The 21,050-nt window shown below is 43.2% G+C and overlaps 1 long non-coding RNA gene across 1 annotated transcript; it reads right to left on the reverse strand.

The window, feature by feature from the left end:
• Positions 1-1,032: 1,032 nt before the first annotated feature.
• Positions 1,033-20,647, reverse strand: LOC121277395. The gene is made up of 3 exons (XR_005942873.1): positions 20,556-20,647; positions 20,392-20,422; positions 1,033-1,594 (listed from the first exon to the last, which is right to left on the reverse strand). It is a non-coding gene; the product is annotated as an uncharacterized LOC121277395 (long non-coding RNA).
• Between the last annotated feature and the right edge of the window lie 403 nt (positions 20,648-21,050).

Consider the following 21,050-nt stretch of genomic DNA (forward strand, 5'->3'; position numbering starts at 1 on the left):
CTTGGTAACTTGGCATACAGAAGCATTGACCCATGTAATTTCGATCAAAATGCATTGCCCAACTGTCACATGGATTTATAGTGAATACTAGTCATTTATATCCTTGAAGAGAATAAATATAAAATATCCTGGAGGACATAATCAGTCAGCTTTTATCTATATATTCGAGAAGACGAGGAAGGAAACCCTTTTGAGGCCATGGGGCTGTTTTGCTTTGAAGGGTGAACAAATGGCACTGCCCATTCATTATGTTTACACTTACACACAGACTCTTGTTTGGTAAGTTCCTGTCAACCAGCTATCCAAAAAGTGCAGCACCTACTACAGGGCATCTGTGACTTCTGTGAACAGGGTAAGCATCTGCATATCTCCTTAATCAATCAGATCCAAGAATCGTTAATGAGCAGCGCAGAATCTGAAGCAGGAATTATCAGTTAGAATAGTGAGTTCAATGTCAAATCAGATAGAGAAAGTGAAATAAAGGGAGGAAACGAAAGATTGAATTAAGACAGTGAGAGAATTGAAAAGACAGAAAGATTTTAAAAAACTTCAGCAATAATTACATTCTGAAGGAATGAGACTCCACACTTGTTAAAGTTAATTTTCAATGGTAGCAGTAATTAATATTTATTGTGCCCTTAAATAACAACACTTTCATATAAGCTTCCATTAGAATGGGCAAACCCTAAATTGTTCTGTTGAGTTTAAGTTGTATCTATGAGGTACTTACTGGAACATAACACTGTTCAATGTATGTCACTGGCAAGCCTATTGGTGAGATGTCATTATAGCAAAATTTTTGAAGGAGTGACAGAAATTGGACAGAACTTTCGGATTTCAGTCGCTGAAAGCTGCTGTCTGATTTATACCTTAATAACATTGATGCAGTTAGCCTCATTATTATTTTTTGTTATGATCCTCTTAGAGACGAATAACTTTTAAATGGAGGTGTGAATTTGTCAGTGACCAACACAAAGAATTGCACAACTAGATTTCACGTTTTTAGACTTTTACAATAACAAACAAAAATCAACATCAACTAAACATTACTAAGTAGGCAACTAATACACAAAACTACAGAAAAGGTATTTTCCCCATTAACTAATTAACACACCCAAAAACCCCGCTTATCCATTACATACAAGTCTCTGCTGAGAGTACAGTGTAAAGTCCCAAGCTTCTCCCAGCTTCAAAAGCATCTCTTCTCCATGCCCCATCAGGGTGAAACTTAGTGTCCTTTTAAACAAAGTTCCCTCTTCTGAACATAATCGAATGGATTTCCACTAGCAAGGCACCGTATGGCGACTCCTTGGTCTTCAACTCTCCACAAACCTTGTCTCTTCAACTAGGGAATCTCTGCTTGATGGTTAACCTAAAAACATTCCTTTTGTTCAGCTTGGCATAACAGCACCTGTTCTTGGTCTTCTTCCCCAAATCTCTCTGTCTGACTGACCCTTACAGTCTTTGAGATTGTGAGTCAAAAGACCAGCTGCCTCCTCCTTTTGGCCTGGGCCTCTGTCCTCAGTTACATGGATTTGTCGCCAGGCAATTTCACAAGAGGTCACATCCCCATCTACAAACTACTCCACTTTACCTTGAATTAAAGGAGACAGTTTAAAACATAACCACCTTATAAATTCCAACGTTCATAACATTCTACTCTAAAATCTGGCACATCTTCTGTCCTTTATTCCCATTCACATCTTTCTCACATCGCACATTGCACACTAATCAAGAGATTGGGCGGGCAATGTGTTGCTAATTTTTTAAACCCTCCAAAATTGTTTGAGGACAGACCAGGGAACACAGGTAGTATCTTGGTGATATAACACCTTCAAGTTGGTTCTGAAAGCGCAGACAGGCCTGCCCAGCCACCTAAAGTGGTAGGAGCCTAGCAAATTAATGGTTAAAGACTTGCTGGTTTTTAGGTTATTGTTGAGAGGATTTGAGGTGGGAAGCAGATATCCTTTGATTAGACTTGTCTTCTTTTTCAACCTGTGGCCTCAGTCTCAGTCCACTTTGGTCTGATATTAGTCCAGGCCTGACTATGGACTTGGGCTGTACTTACACTGGAATTGTAGTATCAGAGCAAAGCACTGATGCTGCAGGCTGTTTTTTGCATGCACCCTAAGTCCAAAAACTTTCATACTTTGACATTATCTACGGCTATCAGCATGTTAACCACATGATTCGTGTTTCCACTCCATCCACTCATCTCCAATAATGAATTGAGTTCTGTGTGTCTTTTCCCATAATTCAGAGACCTAACCCTGACAATTATTCTCATTCTCTTACGGATCACCTCGGGTGCATTATCAATATTTTAAAGGTAATGTTCCTAAAATTGCATCAAAATACCTCAACTCTGGACAAATTGGTCAGCAATGACTTTTGATGGTCTAAAGGTACCACTGAGTATCTGGTACTGTTATACTTTGGGAAATACAGCAGTCAATTTGTGCACAGCAAGATCCCACAAGCAGCAATGAAATCAATGACAAGATAATCATGCCCCACTCCAAAGGCTCTAACACAAAATCTAGGCTGGCACATCCAGTGTAACAAAACTGAGGGAGTGCTGCACTGCTGGAGGCCCCTTCTTCCCTCTCAGGTTGATATTAAAAATCCCATGGCGCTAATTCGAAGAAGACCTGGGGAGTTCTCCCCGTGCCCTGGCTAACAGATTATCTGGGTAATTATCACTTTGCTGTTTGTGGGAGCTTGCTGTGCGCAAAATTGGCTGTTGTGATTCCCACATTACAATGTTGACCACACTTCGAAAGCACTCTGTTGGCAATTAAGTGCTTTGGGATGTACTCATATAAAGGGTGCTACATAACTGAGGTCTTTCTGTTTCCTTTCAAATAGCATCAACTGCTAACAGTACAGTTTTGCTGCTTGTTTTGTACAATTACCTAACAAGGGATGGAGGTTAGCAGTTTATTCCCGAGGTATTAGTCAACCTGCTTGTCCCTTCGACGTCAGATTGTAAAGGGTTACTAAATCACTGAATGATCCCTTCGAGTTTGGTGTGTTTATTACTGTTCTGCTTTCAGTTGGTGTTCAATGCCCTGAGATGCCCAGTTGGTGGGGGTGATCTCTAGGACCTAGGACAACAGTCTCCCTGCACAGCCCTTATTAACAAAAATGCAACTTGTTTTTTCAAAAGACATTAAAGCTATGCACAATCCAGCAGCCAATTAACAATTAGCCATACTGATCCTCCCTATAAATACCTTCTCTCACCCGGTATCTCAGAACGCACTGACTGACAGGAATAGGGGTGTAATCACGGGGAGAGGATTGACAGGGAAAATGCAACAACTCATTGTATTTCTTTTCCTCCTCACTGCGATCACTGGTATGCCTTGTTCCTGAGTCTCTCTCTGTTCTTAACCTGACATCATCCCCAAATCTCTTCTCTTTTTGTGCTTTCATTGTAGATCCCAATGAAGCCGTCCAAGATCAACTGAAGTCCAGGATAAGAGGTAGAGTTTAACTATTTGTCTGCTTGTCCATTTGTGTCCAGGCCGTTCTGAACGCAGGCACAATCTGCTATTCCGTGGCTGTTTGTAGTTGCCTACAAATATTTATCTATGGTATTTTTTTTCAAGTTTATTAGGGTGCAATATTGCATCTATCGTTAATTTTTCAAGTTCGTACGCTACAGGGTGAAATACTACTGTGGTTAAGCCTATTTACCTTTTAGTCGTATTGTAATTTTTGGGTAATAACCCTTTTTCGAAAAGAAAAACTTTAATTGCATTTAACTCAAAGAGGTGGGTAAACGGCATTTTTCTGTTCTGTCTTTCCCTGGGTTTCGCCAGCTCTTAAGTAACTCATCACTTTCTGCCGAGCTCAGTGAATCAAGCTTTTGTCTTTACGTTCTGAAGTTGGTCTTTGTATCAAACATTCCAAACTGTATCGACATGGTGTGTGTGATACTGCACCTTCTTTACTCAACAAGTTCAAGAATTGTCTTATTCCGTCAATTCTTCTTGGCTTGTGATTTCTTTCCTCGGAAAAATACAACTAAATATTGCATTTCGATAGCGGCGTTCATGACCTCAGGATGTCCCAAAGAGCTTTGCAGCCAATGAATTACTTCTGAAGTGTAGTCACTATTGTAATGTAGGAAATGCTGCAAATATGCCTTGCACAGCCAGCTCCCACCAACAGCAATGTGATAATGTCCACATAATCTGTCGAAGGGTCATGAGGACTCGAAACGTCAACTCTTTTCTTCTCCGCCGATGCTGCCAGACCTGCTGAGTTTTTCCAGGTAATTCTGTTTTTGTTTTGGATTTCCAGCATCCGCAGTTTTTTTGTTTTAATCTATGTTAGCCGTGTTGGTTGAGGGATAAATAGTAGCCAGGACACCAGGGAGAACACTTATGTTAATGCCATTTAAAAGCACCAACACAAAAGCCTAGAAAGCTTTTATGCCGTACATTCTAACAACACCCTGTCTCCTAATCACCACCAGCTGAGAGTCCCTGATTTTTAGCTGAGCTTCCTGACTGACTATGTGCCTGACATTGCCCAGCTAGATCTGGCAAGGCTGAAGTCAAAGCTCCCTTCCTCCCGATCCCATTCCTTTCCCCAACTGCTTGCTCACTCATCACACTGAGCCTGTTCTCAATGCTTTGCTCTATCATGAGCTGAGTTTCAAGCTGCATCTCCAAGCCCGTTGGTCAGTGCAAAGTTCACCTGCAAACACTGCGCGCCTCCAGCCCTTGGATGTCTTGATATATTAAAACAGGGGTCGGCAACCTATGGCATGCGTGCCAAAGCTGGCATGTGAGACGATCGTCCAATCTGAGCGACCAGAGCCGCAGGCATGACAGACTGCCTTAAAAATATCAGAGCTGGAGCTTTTTAAAGCCGGTCTGTCAGTGTCAGTGTCAATTTCACTGAGGTAAAAGCAAAACACTGATTGGAGGGGTAGGGGGTTGGAGGAGGTGGGGACGGTGTGGGGAGCTTGAGGGGAGTGGGTGTTGGATGCTGGAAATCTGAAACAAAAACAAAAATCGCTGGAAAAACTCAGCAGCTCTGACAGCATCTGTGGAGAAGAAGGCAGAGTTAGCGTTTCGAGTCCGTATGACTCTTCATCAGAATTGAAGAGGAATAGGAAATGTGGTAAAATATAGGCTGTTTAAGGGGGGGTGGGACAGGTGGAGCTGGATAGAGGGCCAGTGATAGGTAGAGGCAAAGGAGAGATTGCCAAAGATGTTAGAAACAAAAGGATTTCATGGAGTTGTTGCGCTGCTGCTTCCAACCTTCAGGCAGCAGGGTGACTCCGATATATTATTTTCGAAAAGCCCGCCAGAAAGCTGAAACTGCTCGAAGGTCAGCATCAGAGTGGCAACTGTCAGGAGAGAGCTCGCAAGTGAAAAACGGTAGGTCAAATCCCTGCAATTCTAGAATTAATTGGATGCTGTGTGTGGTTTGGGGGGAGGGGGGTGTGTCAGGGAGTTTGGAGGGGTGGGGTGTTGGGGAGAGGTGGGGGTTGGGGGGAGGTGGAGAGGGGGTGGGGGGTTGGGGGGAGGTGGAGAAGGGGTGGGGGAGGGAGATTGGAGGGGTAGGGAGTTGGAGGAGGTGGGGTTGGTGTAGGGAGCTTGAGGGGAGTGGGTGTTGGACGAGGGAAGTTTCGGGAGGAGGTTGGAGGGGAGGTTATGGGGTAATTATATATAGAGGCTTTATAAACGCTAAAATGTATTACTGGCACGCGAAACCCTAAATTAGACTGAATAAATGAAGAGCCGGCACACCACTTCTGAAAAGTTGCTGTGCCCTGTATTAAAAGTACTTCTTCTTCAGGTGCCATGTTTTGCAATGTCAGCGATCATGGCTCTGCGACTTTCAGGGTTTTTGATAACGGTCAACATCTTGGTTTTGTTCTCAAATCTTATACCTGTTCTGCTTCCGTCAGTCTATTTCCTCCTTTGTCTCCCAGTTGCTCTTCTACCCTCAGCTTTACCAGTCACCACCAGATATTCTAGTTTCTCTCTCCTATGTACTTGCCTAAGGAATTATAATTGTCTCTTGGCGATCATTTATAGAAGTTCTTGTGTGCCTGCTTTCCTTAAAATTTTCTCACTTAGTTGTGTGTGTTGTCCAGCTAATCCTCATCATCGGTATCAGGAACCTGCTGCCTTTAATTTACCTTCCAATTTATCTTAGGTGTAGATTGTTGTTGTAGTGTAAGGAGGTCGGAGAGAAATTTTTGAGAGTACCTTTCCCTTGTTGCCCCTAGTTTTGTTCCTTGATTTGCCTTTCCTAGGGGATTACAGGGTTGCACGGGTGAGAAGGAGGACAGGGGTATTGAGTGGGAGGTGGAGCAGAAGAAAGAAGCCTTGTTATGTCTGTAAAATATGTTCCATCCAACAGTGAGACCTCCTGCTGAAGTAGTGTAGCTCCTGCCCCCATCCGAGTCTTTATAAACTGACTGGCACTTTGGAAAACATTTTGTCAACCTGCAATTTTTTAAAAAATCATTCATGGGATATGGGCGCTGCTGGCTAGCATTTATATCCCATCCCTAAATGCCCTTGAGAAAGTGGTAGGTGAGCTGCGTTCTTGAACCACTGCAGCCCTCGTGGTGTAGGTACACCCACAGTTTTATTAGGGAAGGAGTTTTGACCTAGCGAAGGAACAGCGATATATTTCCAAATCAGGATGGTGAGTGACTTGGAGGGGAAATTCTAGGTGGTGGTGTTCCCGTCTATCTGCTACCCTTGTCCTTCTGGATGGTAGTGGTCGTGGGTTTGGAAGGTGCTGTTGAAGGAGCCTTGGTGAGTTCCTGCAGTACATCTTGTAGATGGTACACGCTGCTGCCACTATGCATCAATGGTGGAGGGAGTGAATGTTTGTGGTTGGGTTGCCAATCAAGCGGGCTGCTTTGTCCTGGATGGTGTCAAGTTTCTTGAGTGTTGTTGGAGCTGCACTCATCCAGACATGAGGGGATTATTCGATCACACTCCTGACCTGTGCTTTGTAGATGGTGGACAGGCTTTGGGAGTGGGGAGGCGAGTAACTCGTCGCAGGATTCCTAGCCTCTGACCTGTATATCTATATTGAGTTAGCTAGGCCTGAATAACACCCTCCAAAAACAGGAGCAAAACGCATATGCTCCAACGTATTACTGAACACAAAGACATGGGGTTGCGTTTCCAGTGTCATCACTCCAGTCTGGGATAAAACAGTTAGTGGGCGTTTTGGAAATCAGGAGTCTGCCCGTGCTATACAAATTGAAGGTAATAGGCTGGTTGTGCTCATTAAAAAGGCAATTGACTGCGATAATACGTGCAGAATGGAATAAAACGCTTTCAGAGTAGAATTTACATCAGCCAGGATGGTCTGAGGGCCCTTAGCTTCTTCCTCAAACAGAGGCCCGAACAATCCCCATCCACCACTACTCTCCTCCGTCTGGCTGAACTTGTTCTCACACTGAACAATTTCTCCTTCAACTCCTCTCACTTCCTCCAAATAAAAGGTGTGGCTATGGGTACCTGCATGGGCCCCAGCTATGCCTGTCTCTTTATGGGGTATGTGGAACATTCCTTGTTCCAGTCCTACTCAGGCCCCCTTCCACAACTCTTTCTCCGGTACATCGATGATTACTTCGGTGCTGCTTCATGCTCTCGTCGGGACTTGGAAAAATTTATTAATTTTGCTTCCAATCTCCACCCCTCCATCATTTTCACGTGGTCCATCTCTGACACTTCCCTTCCCTTCCTTGACCTCTCTGTCTCAATCTCTGGTGATAGACTGTCCACCAATATCCATTACAAACCCACCGACTCCCACAGCTACCTCAACTACAGCTCCTCACACCCCGCTTCCTGTAAGGACTCCATCCCATTCTCGCAGTTCCTTCACCTCTGTCGCATCTGTTACGATGATGCTACCTTCAAAAGCAGTTCCTCTGACATGTCCTCCTTCTTCCTTAACTGAGGTTTTCCACCCACGGTCGTTGACAGGGCCCTCAACCGTGTCCGGCCCATCTCCTGTGCATCCGCCCTCATGCCTTCTCCTCCCTCCCAGAAACATGATAGGGTCTCCCTTGTCCTCACTTATCACCCCACCAGCCTCCGCATTCAAAGGATCATCCTCCGCCATTTCCGCCAACTCCAGCATGATGCCACCACCAAACACATCTTCCCTTCACCCCCCCTATCGGCATTCCATAGGGATCGCTCCCTCCAGGACACCCTGGTCCACTCCTCCATCACCCCCTACTCCTCAACTCCCTCCTATGGCACCACCCCATGCCCACGCAAAAGATGCAACACCTGCCCCTTCACTTCCTCTCTCCTCACCGTCCAAGGGCCCAAACACTCCTTTCAAGTGAAGCAGCATTTCACTTGCATTTCCCCCAACTTAGTCTACTGCATTCGTTGCTCCCAATGTGGTCTCCTCTACATTGGAGAGACCAAACGTAAACTGGGCGACAGCTTTGCAGAACACCTGCGGTCTGTCTGCAAGAATGACCCAAACCTCCCTGTCGCTTGCCATTTTAACACTCCACCCTGCTCTCTTGCCCACATGTCTGTCCTTGGCTTGCTGCATAATTCCAGTGAAGCCCAACGCAAACTGGAGGAACAACACCTCATCTTCTGACTAGGCACTTTACAGCCTTCCGGACTGAATATTGAATTCAACAACTTTAGGTCTTGAGCTCCCTCCTCCATCCCCACCCCCTTTCTGTTTCCCTCTTCCTTTTGTTTTTTTCCAATAAATTATATAGATTTTTCTTTTCCCACCTATTTCCATTATTTTTAAATATTTTAAAATCTTTTATGCTCTCCCCACCCCCACTAGAGCTATACCTTGAGTGCCCTACCATCCATTCTTAATCAGCACATTCGTTTAGATAATATCACCAACTTTAACACCTATGTGTTCTTTTGTTCTATTGTTGGTGACATCTTTTGATGATCTGCTTCTATCACTGCTTGTTTGTTCCTACAACCACACCAACCCCCTCCACTTCTCTCTCTTTCTCTCTCTCTCTCTCTCTCTCTCTCTCTCCCCCCCCCCCCCCCCCCCCCCCCCCCCCCACACACACCTTAAACCAGCATATATTTCAACTCTTTCTTGGACTCGAACTGCAGTTCTGTCGAAGGGTCATGAGGACTCGAAACGTCAACTCTTTTCTTCTCCGCCGATGCTGCCAGACCTGCTGAGTTTTTCCAGGTAATTCTGTTTTTGTTTTAGCCTAATTTCCTGATTGCTCATCAGGCAGGCTGTAATGGTGGGTTGTCTGAGGGCAGAGTTAAATCTTGGCTGTTCAGTGTTCTTTGATCACTGGAAATGCTTTGTTGGAGAAGTAGATGTATACAGACTTCAATTCATGATTTAAGAACCTGAGACCTTATGCAGACGGGCCATTTCTGCATTGCGCAGCTAAAGAGGCCAGAACAACCCTTTAAATTACAGGCTGTGACCTCGATTCGGGTCACGGCCAATGAGCTGCAACACTGGATATCCTTCCCTTCTGCTCCGACTGGGCGGGATATTCTCAGTCTATAGTCCAGGACCCGCCCAGCACTCTTAATTGGCCCAACTGGTGCTTTATTCGGTGTCTTTGGGCGGCAGGCTTGGAAGTATCCGCAAATCATTCAGCCCCTAGTTTGGGCAGAGTTGGTAGTGGGGAGGCTGATTTGTATAATTGGCCTCAGCACCCCTTGTTTTGGGAGTTAAAATTAAAATCAGCCGAGGAAGAGTGAACATGAAGGAAGACAAAAGCCTCCTGAAGCAGCTGTGGACCGAGAAAACCTTCTCCAGGGTGAGTTAAACATTGGCTTTTAACATAATGTCTTCATTCTCTTGTATGACCATCTCTCAGGTTTGTTTTCTTGATACTTTAGTGTACTTTTCCAAAAGGTCTGAGCCTCTGATTAGTGAAGCTGACACAACTGAAGAAAAATACGGTAGGAATCGATCAAATTAAATGTTTTGCTGATGTGACGTTTTAGCCTTTGTGATATTCTGTAGAGTATAGTGGAGTCGTTACCTGTGTTCTACATGTGAAGAAACAAAGGACATCTCAGGGAGAGAAACTGCCATCCAAGCACACACAGTTATATAGTGTAGCCCGATAAACACTAACCACTTCCTGCATGTTTGTTATAAACTCCGCCAGGATTTCACATTGAAAGAAGTATGTAATATGGAATGAGTATGTCAACGTTTTACTTCATATTCTTCCAGAGGTTGGAGACTTATTCCCGTCGATAGTCCTATGGGCACCAACATCTATCTGGTGCGTTGCTCAGATGGTCATTTCCCAAGTATAAGTCCAACAAGGAGGCCAGTTAGCTCAGCTGGCTAGATGGCTAGTGTGTGTTTCAGAATTATGCCAACAGCATGGGTTTAATTCCCGTTCTGGCTGAGGCAGACTTGAGACGTGGCTCTTCACCCTGCCCCAGAGAGTGGAAGGCCACCACTGCCAAAAACTGCCAAGAAAACAGCTCAGGATGAAGCATCAGCACACAATGAGGCAAAGATCTGCCTTTGGGCAGAGCACTCATGGAACGGAATGGAAGTCCAACAAGAGTACAAAAGCAAGGAGGTTATGGTAAACACTTATGCATCACTGGTAGACCTAAGCTGGAGAACTGTGTCCAATTCTGGACACAACACTTTAAGAAAGATTTAAAGGCCTTGAGAGGGTGCAAAAGAGATTTATCAAAGTATTACCAGGGATGTGAAACTTCAGTAATAGGAGACATATGGATCTGGGATTGTTCTCCTTAGGGCAGCGAAGATTAAGGGGAAATTTGAATGAGGCATTCAAAATCATGAGGGGTTTTGATAGAGCAGATAGGGAGAAATTGTTTCCAGTGGAAGGCAGATTCATAAGCAGGGGACATGTTGAAGATATTTGACAAAAAAATCCACAGGGGATAATGAACATTTTTTTAGGTTGAAACGCATTGCCTGGAAGAGCAGTGGAAACAGATTCAGTAGTAACTTTCAAAAGGGAATTGGATAAATACTTGAAAAGAAAAAAAAAATGAAGTTCTTTCAGGAAACATAAGAACATACGAAGTAGGAGCTGGAGTAGGCCATTCAGCCCTTCGAGCCCACTCTACCATTCAATGAGATCATGCCTGATCTATTTCCACACCATTTTCCTGCACTATCCCTGTATCCCTTGATATTTTTAACATGTAAAAATCTGTCAGTTTCTGTCTTGAACATACTCAATGACTGAGCCTCCACAGCCCTTTGGAGTAGAGAATTCCAAAGATTCATCACCCCAGTGGAGAAATTCCCCCTCCTCTCAGACCTAAGTGGCCTGCCCCTTATTCTGAGTATGTGCCCTCTGGTTTTAGAGCCCCCCCCAGCCAGGGGAAACATCCTTCCTATATCTACCCTGTTCAGCCCTGTAAGAATTTTGCATATTTGAATGTGATCACCTCTCATTCTTCTAAACTCCAGAGAATAAAGGCCCAGTCTTTCCTCAGAGGATGATCCTGCCATCCCAGGAATTAGTTTGGTGAACCTTCATCGTACTTCCTCTATGGCAAGTATATCTTTCCTTAGGTAAGGAGACCAAAACTGCACATGATACTCTGTGTGTGGTCTCACCAACAAAGAACATGGGAGGATGGGACTATTTGGATTCCTCATTCAAGGAGAATGTTGAAGACAATGTGTTACTCTTCCTTGAATAGTGCATAGGGTTTATCATATTCATTTGAACGTGTTAGAAGATACTTCAGTTTGATGTCTCATCCAAAAGACAGCCCCTCCAACAACATAGTGTTCCCTCAGTGCTGAGGCGCCGCAGTGAAGCGTTGGCCAAGATTGTGTGGTCAATCGAGTCTTGGAGTAGGCCTGAACCAACAGTTTTTTAATTCGGCGGTGAGTGTGTAACACTGCGCCAAGCTGACAGTTTGTTAAAATTAGGGATGGGCTGACAAGGAGCAACCCTCCAGTATTGTCTTGGTGTCTCTAGAAGTTGCAGATAAATTTCCTGGAAAATATTACCAGCAGCCCAGCAGAGATGTTATAGGGCATTTAAAAACAATTGTGTTTTTTCTTTTTACACTCTGGTTTATGAATTGTAAAGAAAAATTGGAGATTGGGGAGGCTAAGATTGTTTGACTGACAGTAAAGAATCATCCAACGAAGAGTCATTTGGCTTTCCAGTTGGCCATGGGAAGGTGGACATCTTGTAGTCAAACATTCAGGTGACCAACGGCAGGAACATAGGGATTGAGCAGCTGGAGGCTGAAGATCACATGATGAACTGTCCAAGACTACATTCGACTTGAGTTGGCGAACAGATTGAAACCTGTTCAAACTTATTTTGCTTAGAACTTTTACAGTTGTTGAGGGAAGGAACTTCATCCTGTTAGTCAGGACTGACTTCAAAACATAGAAACAGGAGAAGGCCATTCAGTCCCTTGCATCTGTTCTACCATTCAGTTAGATTATGGTTGATCCGTACCTTAACTCCAACTATTTGCCTTGGATTCATAGCTTAATACCCTTAACCAACAAAAAACTACCACTCTCAATATTGAAATTTTAAGTTGACTGCCAGCCTCAACAGCTTTTTGATGGGGGCGAGAGTTTCAGATTTCCACTAACCTTTGTGTGAAGAAGTGCTTCCTGACATCACCCCTAAACAGCCTAGCCCTAACTTTAAACCTTTGTTCTAGGCTCCCCCCACCAGAAGAAATAGTTTCTCTCTATCTACCCTATCAACTCCTTCAGCCATCTTAAACACCACAATTAGATTACTCCATAATCTTCTATACTCCAATAGTCCCCAATAATTTAACTCTTTTTAATCTGGTGAACCTATGTCACCTCCCCTCCAAGGTTATGAGATGAGACTGGTGCCCCGTCCTATATTAGAAAGCACAATGTGGTGACCCATTTCTCCCAGTAATCTCACTCTGCTGTAATATTTTGTGTATTGAATCAAGTATACAGGGAATTAATATAAAAATAGTTCTATTCTAACGCCTTTGTGACAGTACAAATGTATATTAAATTGGATTTAATTTCTCACCAACTTCAAAAAACCACAACATGGAAAAGCAGGAAACGCTCGTGCTAACTGGGAAAGAGGATCAGACATTCATTCTTTTTGTCATTTTTGTGCACCATTGCCTTGAATACTTGAGTTCGGTCCCCCAAGGAAGTAGCCAGTGCTACCTTCTGAGTGCGATTCGCTCCAACTAAATTCATTAGTCCTTGTTCCCCTCCCCTCCCCCACCCCACCCCACCCAGCTACATAGAGCTGAAATATGCCATCAGTGGCTGTGGATATTGTAGTGATGCCCTTACCTTATCCTCTTTCCTCTTGACGTCAACCACTTTGATTACATACGGTTATATGGAATATACAGCACAAAAACAGGCCATTGGCCCAAGCAGTCCATGCCAGCATTTTTGCCACACTTGAGCTCCTCTCGTATTTCTTATCTAACTCTTAACATCATAACCCTCTATCCCCTTCTCTCTCAAATACTTATTGAGCATCCCTTTAAACACATCTACTCTAATCACTTCAACCACGACCTGTGGTGGCAAATTCCACATTCTTACCACTTTTTGGGTGAAGAATTTTCTTCCAGATTCCCTATTTGATTTCTTGGCAATTGATGGCCTTGCTCTCTGCAAATTTTTTCTCTTCCATTAATGATCCAATTCCCTTTTCCAAGCCTCAATTGAATCTGCCTTCACCACACTCTCAGGCGGTACATTGCAGATACTAACCATTTGCTGTGTTAAAAAAAAAAGTTGTTCCTCATGTCACCTTTGGTTCTCTAGCCAATCATCTTCAACCATTGTCCTCTGCCTCTTAACCCTTCTGCCAATGGGAACAGTTTCTTGCTATCTACTCTGTCCAGGTCCCTCATAATTTTACATATGCATTAGGAGCAGGAGTAGGTCATTCGGCCCCTCCAGCCTACTGGGCCATTCAATAAGATCATGGTGATCTGATCGCTGCCTCAACTCCACTTTCCTTTGTACGCCCTATAACCTTTGACTCCCTTGTCAATCAATTTTGAAAACCTCAATTAAATCTCCTCTCAATCTTCTCTTCTGTAAATAACACTATGAATATATTCTTTTGGAATACACTGATATCACTGCACATGGCTACCACAGGAATTCTATTCTCTCCTCCATACTGTAAAATTGCAGCAACTGAGCTTCATAAAAATGTTCTCCAACCCAGGGAAGAGTTGCTACTTGCTGCCTCCCAATGCCAAACTAATTTGCAATGACCACGAGCACCACAACCAGAGCCCAACCGTACCAGTGTGAAGTCACTTCCTCCAGTGTCTTCAATAACAGTCAACTAATGTTGCCCATTTTGTACTGTGTGCTGCATTCACATTGGTGTGCGTCTGACTGGCACAGTATAAGAACCAGATCCACTCCGTGGAGGTGAATGGAGCATTTGGGTTGTTGTTACTGGTATTGTACTCGTTGAGTTCTTCACGGACAGCCCAGGTCAGAAAGGGGTTGCCTTACCTCCTGTCTTCCTCCCTTTTCCTCATGCTGCTGCTGTGTAGCCAGTGGCAAGGGCTGTGCCCTCATGATGGCGAAGTTGTGCAGCATTGCAGCAGACCACAACAATTCTTGACACCTCCTCTCTGCAGAGTTACGCAGGGATTCCCCCCCTCAAAAGGTCCAGACAGCGGACACACTTTGACACACCAACAGTCTGCTCTATCACATTTTATGCATCAACCCGGGTGTGCTGGCTTGTGCTCTGGAGTCATCAGTTGTGTGGTCAGCAGATAACATGATAGAAAATGTTACGATGAGTCAAGTCAGATAACATGATAGAAAATGTTACGATGAGTCAAGTGAAATTGTCTCACCCAAGGCATCATATTTCCCAAGTTAAATGACCAGTCTCTCCAAAACAATGGTCACATCACACCATGAAATCATAGAACCTCCCAGCCCCGAAGGAAGCTATTTGGCCCATCATATCTGCACTGGCTCTTTGAAAGAGCTGTTGAATTAGTCCCACTCCACTGCTGTTCCCACATAGCCTTGTAATTTTCTCCCTTTCAAGTACATCTCCCTTACATAATCCACAGAAAACTCTTTTTGGAAGATACTATTGAATCCGCTTCTATTGCTCCTTCAGCCAGTGCATTCCAGATCACAACAGCTCTTTACGCATAAAAAACATTCTCCTCGTCTCACCCCTGGTTCTTTTGCCATTTACCTTAAAAAGTTTTATTTATAACTTGAATTTTTTTTAGAATGTTGACTTTGTTGAAATCCTCTTTTCACTATTTTTCCTTCTAATTAGGTTGCGTTGTTGACCAATGTTTCCCTCGTTTGCAGACATGTGCAAATGGAAAGTTTGGGAATACAGGTAGGAAATACACTGTAATGAAATGATCCCTGCTGCAGAGTATTACACTTTATTAGCTGATCACAGCTAGAAGATCACTGAATATTCAATGTTCAATTTTGAACCAGATAAAAAAGACAGAAAGGATAGGATTCATAAACTGCAATCTTCTCCTCAACAATATGTAGACTTTTCATCTGAAAGAAAGAATTGCATTTATATAGCACCTTTCACAACTGTCAGGCATCTCAAAGTGCTTTATAGGCAACAAAGTATTTTTTGAAGTCTGGTCGCTGTTGTAGTGTGGGAAACACAGCAGCCAAGTTGAACACAGCAGGTTCCCACAAACAGCAATATTATAATGACCAGATAATCTGTATTAGTGATGTTGATTGAGGGATAAGTATTGGCCAGGACACCGGGAAGAACTCCAATGAAAACAGCAAGTGCTGAAATACTCAGCAGGTCTGGCAGCATCTGTGGAGCAAGAAACCGAGTTAACGTTTCGAGTCCAATATGACTCTACTTCAAAATTGGAGTTGACTAAGTTTGCCAGTTCTGGGCGAGAGCAGGAAGCGGCACCGATACGGTCATCGATGTACTGGAAAAAGAGTTGGGGCAGGGAGCCTGAGTAGGATTGGAACAAGGAATGTTCCACATACCCCACAAAGAGACAGGCATCATTAGGACCCATGTGGGTACCCATAACTTCTGATTCGGAGATGAGAGTGCTACCAATAGAACCATGGTTGCAGTTGTTATCTACCAGTCCCTGTTCAATGATGGGTGTTTGTGGATGCCAAGCGAGGAGAGAAACCACTTTGGCTGTGTTGTTCCTGTGGACAGATAACTTATAAGACCATAGGCACAAGAGTAACCCATTCGGCTCATCAAGTCTGCTCGCCATTCAATGAGATCAAGGCTGATCTGATAATCCTCAATTACACTTTCCTGACTTTTCCCCTTAACCCTTGATTCCCTTAATGATTAAAAATCTGTCCATCTCAGCTTTGAATATACTTACCGACCCAGCCTCTACAGTAAAGAATTCCATAGATTGACTACCTTCTGAGAGAAAAAGTTCCTCATCATCTCTGTTTAAAATGGGCGCCCCCTTACTCTGATATTATGCCCTCTGGTCCTTGACTCTTCCACAAGAGGAAACAACCTCTCAGCAACTACCCTGTCAAACCCCCTAAGAATCTTATATGTTTCAATAAGGTTGCCTCTCATTCTTCTAAACTCCAATGAGTACAGGCCCAACCTACTCAACCTCTTCTCATAAGAAAATCCCTCCATCCCCGAGATTAACCTAATGAACCTTCTCTGGGCTGCCTCCAATGCCCGTATATCTTTCTTTAGATAAGGGGACCAAAGTTCACAGTATTCTAGGCGTGGTCTAACTAGTGCCTTGTATAGTTTTAGCAAGAATTCCCTATTTTTATACTCAATTCCCTTTGAAATAAAGGCCAACATTTCATTTGCCTTCCCTATTATCTGCTGAACTTGTATGCTAGCTTTTTGGGATTCATGCACGAGGACCCCCAAATCTTTCTGTGCTGCAGCTTTCTTCAGTCTTTCTCCATTTAAATAATATTCAGCTCCTCTATTCTTCCTGCCAAAGTGCATAACCTCACATTTTCCAATATTATGTCCCATCTGCCACGTTTTTGCCCACTCGCTTAACCTGTCCATATCTCTCTGTAGACTCTTTGAGTCGTCCTCACCACTTGCCTTCCCACCTATTTTTGTGTCATCCGCAAACTTGGCAATAGTACATTCACTTCCCTCATCCAAGTCGTTAATATACATTGTAAGTAACTGTGGCCCCAGCACTGATCCCTGTGGCACTCCACTAGTTACAGGTTGCCATCCTGAAAATGCCCTCCGTATCCCAACTCTCTGTCTTCTATTAGTTAGCTAATATACTACCCACAACACCATGGACTCTTACCTTATTAAGTAGCCTTATGTGCGGCACCTTATCGAACGCCTTTTGGAAATCCAAATATATTACATCTGCTGGTTCCCCTTTATCTATCCTATGTGTTACCTCCTCAAAGAATTCTAATAAATTTGTCAGGCATGATTTCCCCTTCATGAAGCCATGCTGACTCTGCTTGATTATATTATGCATTTCTAAATGCTCTGCTATTATATTCTTTATAATAGACTCCAACATTTTCCCAATGATAGATGTTAAGCTAACAGGCCTATGGTTACCGTTTTTTGTCTCCCTCCCTTTTTGACTAAGGGTGTTATGTTGGCAGTTTTCCAATCCTCTGGGACTTTTTCAGAATCTAAAGATTCTTGGAAGATTACTACCAATGCATCCACCATCTCTGCAGCTATTTCCTTTAATATCCTGGGATGCAACCCATCAGGTCCAGGTGGCTTATTGGCCTTTAGCCCCATTAGTTTCCCTAGTACTTTTTCTCTAGTGATAGTCATTGTATTTATTTCCTCCCCCACCTCTTTTGCGCCATGATTATTTAGAATTTTTGGCCCACTGAGTGCATGCGACTAACAATGGTGTATGCCACTGATTTCTGTATTAAGAGGATCTATCTCCTGAATCAGGCCAGTGCATTAGACACCCAGGACTGGGCACCTTTCAAAATGGAGCCAGCCAATTTTGAGGGAGCATTAAGGCTAACAAACCTATTTTCAGCTCATTATGGTCTTTAATAGAAAGTGAAAATGCATTCAAAATTGACTCCCAAAAGTGATAATTCCTTGAAACAATTTGCTAGGCAGTTAATGGCTGAAAATGTCTAGCTGGATGGTGGAAAAGACTACTGATTTCTGCACGCAGGATTCTCACTTTGCACCCTCCATAAACCCGACTCCATTCAAAACCCTGTTGCCCACAGCCTAACTCACACCAAGTTCTTTTCACCCATCCCCCACTTAACTCACTGACCTACATTGACTCCTGGTCCAGCAGTGCCTCAGTTTTAAAATTCTCATGCTTGTTTTCAAATCCTTCCTTGACCTTGCCTTCTCCTTATCTCTGTAACCTTCTCCAGTCCTAAAACCCTCTGAGATAATCTAATTCTGACATCTTGAGTATTTCCTCTTTTCATCACTCTACCATTGGCGATCATGGCTTCAGCTGTCTTTGGAAAATGCTTTGGAATACCCTCCCTAAACCTCTGTCTCTCTACTTCACTGTCCTCTTTTAAGATGCTCCTTAAAGCCTACCTCCAGGTCCCAATATCTCCTTATGTAGTTCTGGGACAAAAGATTTAGTTTTATAATGTTCCTGCAAAGCACCTTGAAACATTTTACTATGTTAAAGGCACTATATAAATGCAACTTCTTGTTATCGTTCAAAACAAAGTGATTATGATTTTCCTAGAACACCAATCAAAGGAAATCTTTATGGATGCATTAATGAGGTCGCTTCATATAATCAAATTCATCATCCACCCAACTCTCTTTTATCAGAGTATTTGTTGAGTTTTCATCAGTGGTAAAGTCTTCCAATTTATTTATCTTCATGTAGGTGACGAAGAGAGGCAGTTACTGGAAGTTCGCTGTGTGGTCGAATTTGGGACTTGTGCCACTACCTGTTTCAATAACTACAAAACCTCTAACAGTGTTTAAACACCCAATGTCCCTCCCATCTAATACAAAACCTTTAGAATAGGACTGACGTTGAAATAATTGGCCCAACTTTTATTCATTTGGATAACCACTGTTCCAAAAAAATGATGGGATGCCCAATGCAAGAACTGTGTGCGGTGTAAAGCTCATCTCCTGAATTATTAAATTATTTTCTCAATAATCTAACCCTGTCATCTGTATATCTGCATAAAACAATGCACTCTATTATATGCAAGGTTATTGTAATATTCAGTTCAGGGTCCCAGTTAGAGACATGTTTTGTTTCAATGAACTCCAAACTCAGTTCCCTAACTACCAACTCCATCCTCTCCCTGGCAACCGTCTGAGACTAAACCAGTCTGGTTGCAATCTTGGTGTCACATTTGATCCTGCGATGAGTTTCTGACATCATATTTGGGCTATCAGTAAGGCCGCCTCTTTCCACCTCCGTACCATTCCCCGACATCGTCCCTGTCTTAGCTCATCTGCTGCTGAAACCCTCATTCATGCCCTTGCTACCTCCAGACTTGAATGTTCCAATGCACTGCTGGATGATCTCCCACATTCTACCCTCCATAAACTTGAGGTCATCCAAAACTCTACTGCCCGCATCTTAACTCACATCAAGTACCATTCACCTATCATCTCCTGTGCTCGCTGATCTACATTGGCTCTCGGTCAAGAGCACCTTGATTTTAAATTTCTCATTCATATTTTCAAATCCTTTCATGGTCATCCTATCTCCGGAATCTCCTACAGACCCACAACCCTCCGAGATATCTGCACTCCTCTAATTTTGGACTCTTCAGCATCCCTTATTTTAATCATTCCACCATTGGCGGCCACGCCTTCAGCTGCCTGAGCCCAAAGCTCTGGATTTTCCTCCCTAAAACTCTCTGCCTTGCTGTCCCTCTCTCCTCCTTTAAGACGCTCATTAAAACCTACCTGTTTGACCAAGATTTTGGTCATCTGACCTAATATCTCCTTATGTGTCTCGGTGTCAGTTTTTGTTTTATAATGCTCTTGCAAAACACGAGACATTTTATTATGTCAAAGGCCTTATATAATTGTTGTTGGAAAAAAATAAGTCCCCAGTTTTGCCCCCTAGTCTCTTCCATGGTTTAACAGACACAGTCTGAACTCTGCTGGTCTCCCAACTGACCATTCCCTGTGAGTCCAGACAGTAAGCATTGACAGATTGATCTTCCAGAGGGTATCACTGCTCAGTCCAATGAGTCTTCACACATCAGCTAAAGACACACACTCACTCCCAGCCTCCCTCACTTGTTAGGGACCAGCAACTTAGAACTTAGGCTGATGACTTTCCCCTTTGCAACCCAGAGCTCTGCAAGCCATCTTGATCTAGTACAGCAGTTGGCAACTTTAATCAAAAGAACCATTTTTAAAAATTTAGTCAAAAACGTAATACTTACGAGCTCCAATGCTGTTATTTAAATGCCAAAACTGGTGAAAAACAAGAGACACATTTCAACAACATTTTAAGGATTTTAACAAAAAAATTATTAATTGAACGATCCTTCTTCACAGGTAGAATGTTAATAGAAGTTAAAAAAAATTAAAAAAGCTGTTTAATTACCATCAAAGCGTGTTCGATCGATCAAGGACTGAAGCCACAAAAGTCTTTAATGAGCCGCAGGTTGTGGTCCCTTGGTCTAGCATTAGTTTAGTTACCAAAACAAATCTCCTGTCCTCTGTAAACAAAACAGAAAATGCTGGAAATACTCAGCAGGCCAGGCAGCATCTGTGGAGAGAAACAGAATTAATGTTTCTGGTCATGAAGACCCTTCATCAGAACTGAGGAAAGACAGAGATGTGGTAGATTTCGAGCAAGTGAAAAGAGGTGGGGGGAGGGGAGAGGAGGAACAGAACGGAAGGTCTGTCATAGAATGAAGGGCCAGGAGAAATTAAATGACAAAAGATTTCGTGGTAATGGGTAAAAGTAAAGAAATAAAAGTTACTTCAGAATTGCTGAAAAATGAGACATGGTGTTGAAGCTTTTTGTCTTGCGCTCATCAGGACAGACTCACAAGAATACCAATAATAAAGGGAACAGCAATTTATCCTGCATAAG

The sequence above is a fragment of the Carcharodon carcharias genome, chromosome 4 (assembly GCF_017639515.1).
Source record: "Carcharodon carcharias isolate sCarCar2 chromosome 4, sCarCar2.pri, whole genome shotgun sequence".
NCBI classification, from domain to species: Eukaryota; Metazoa; Chordata; class Chondrichthyes; order Lamniformes; family Lamnidae; genus Carcharodon; species Carcharodon carcharias.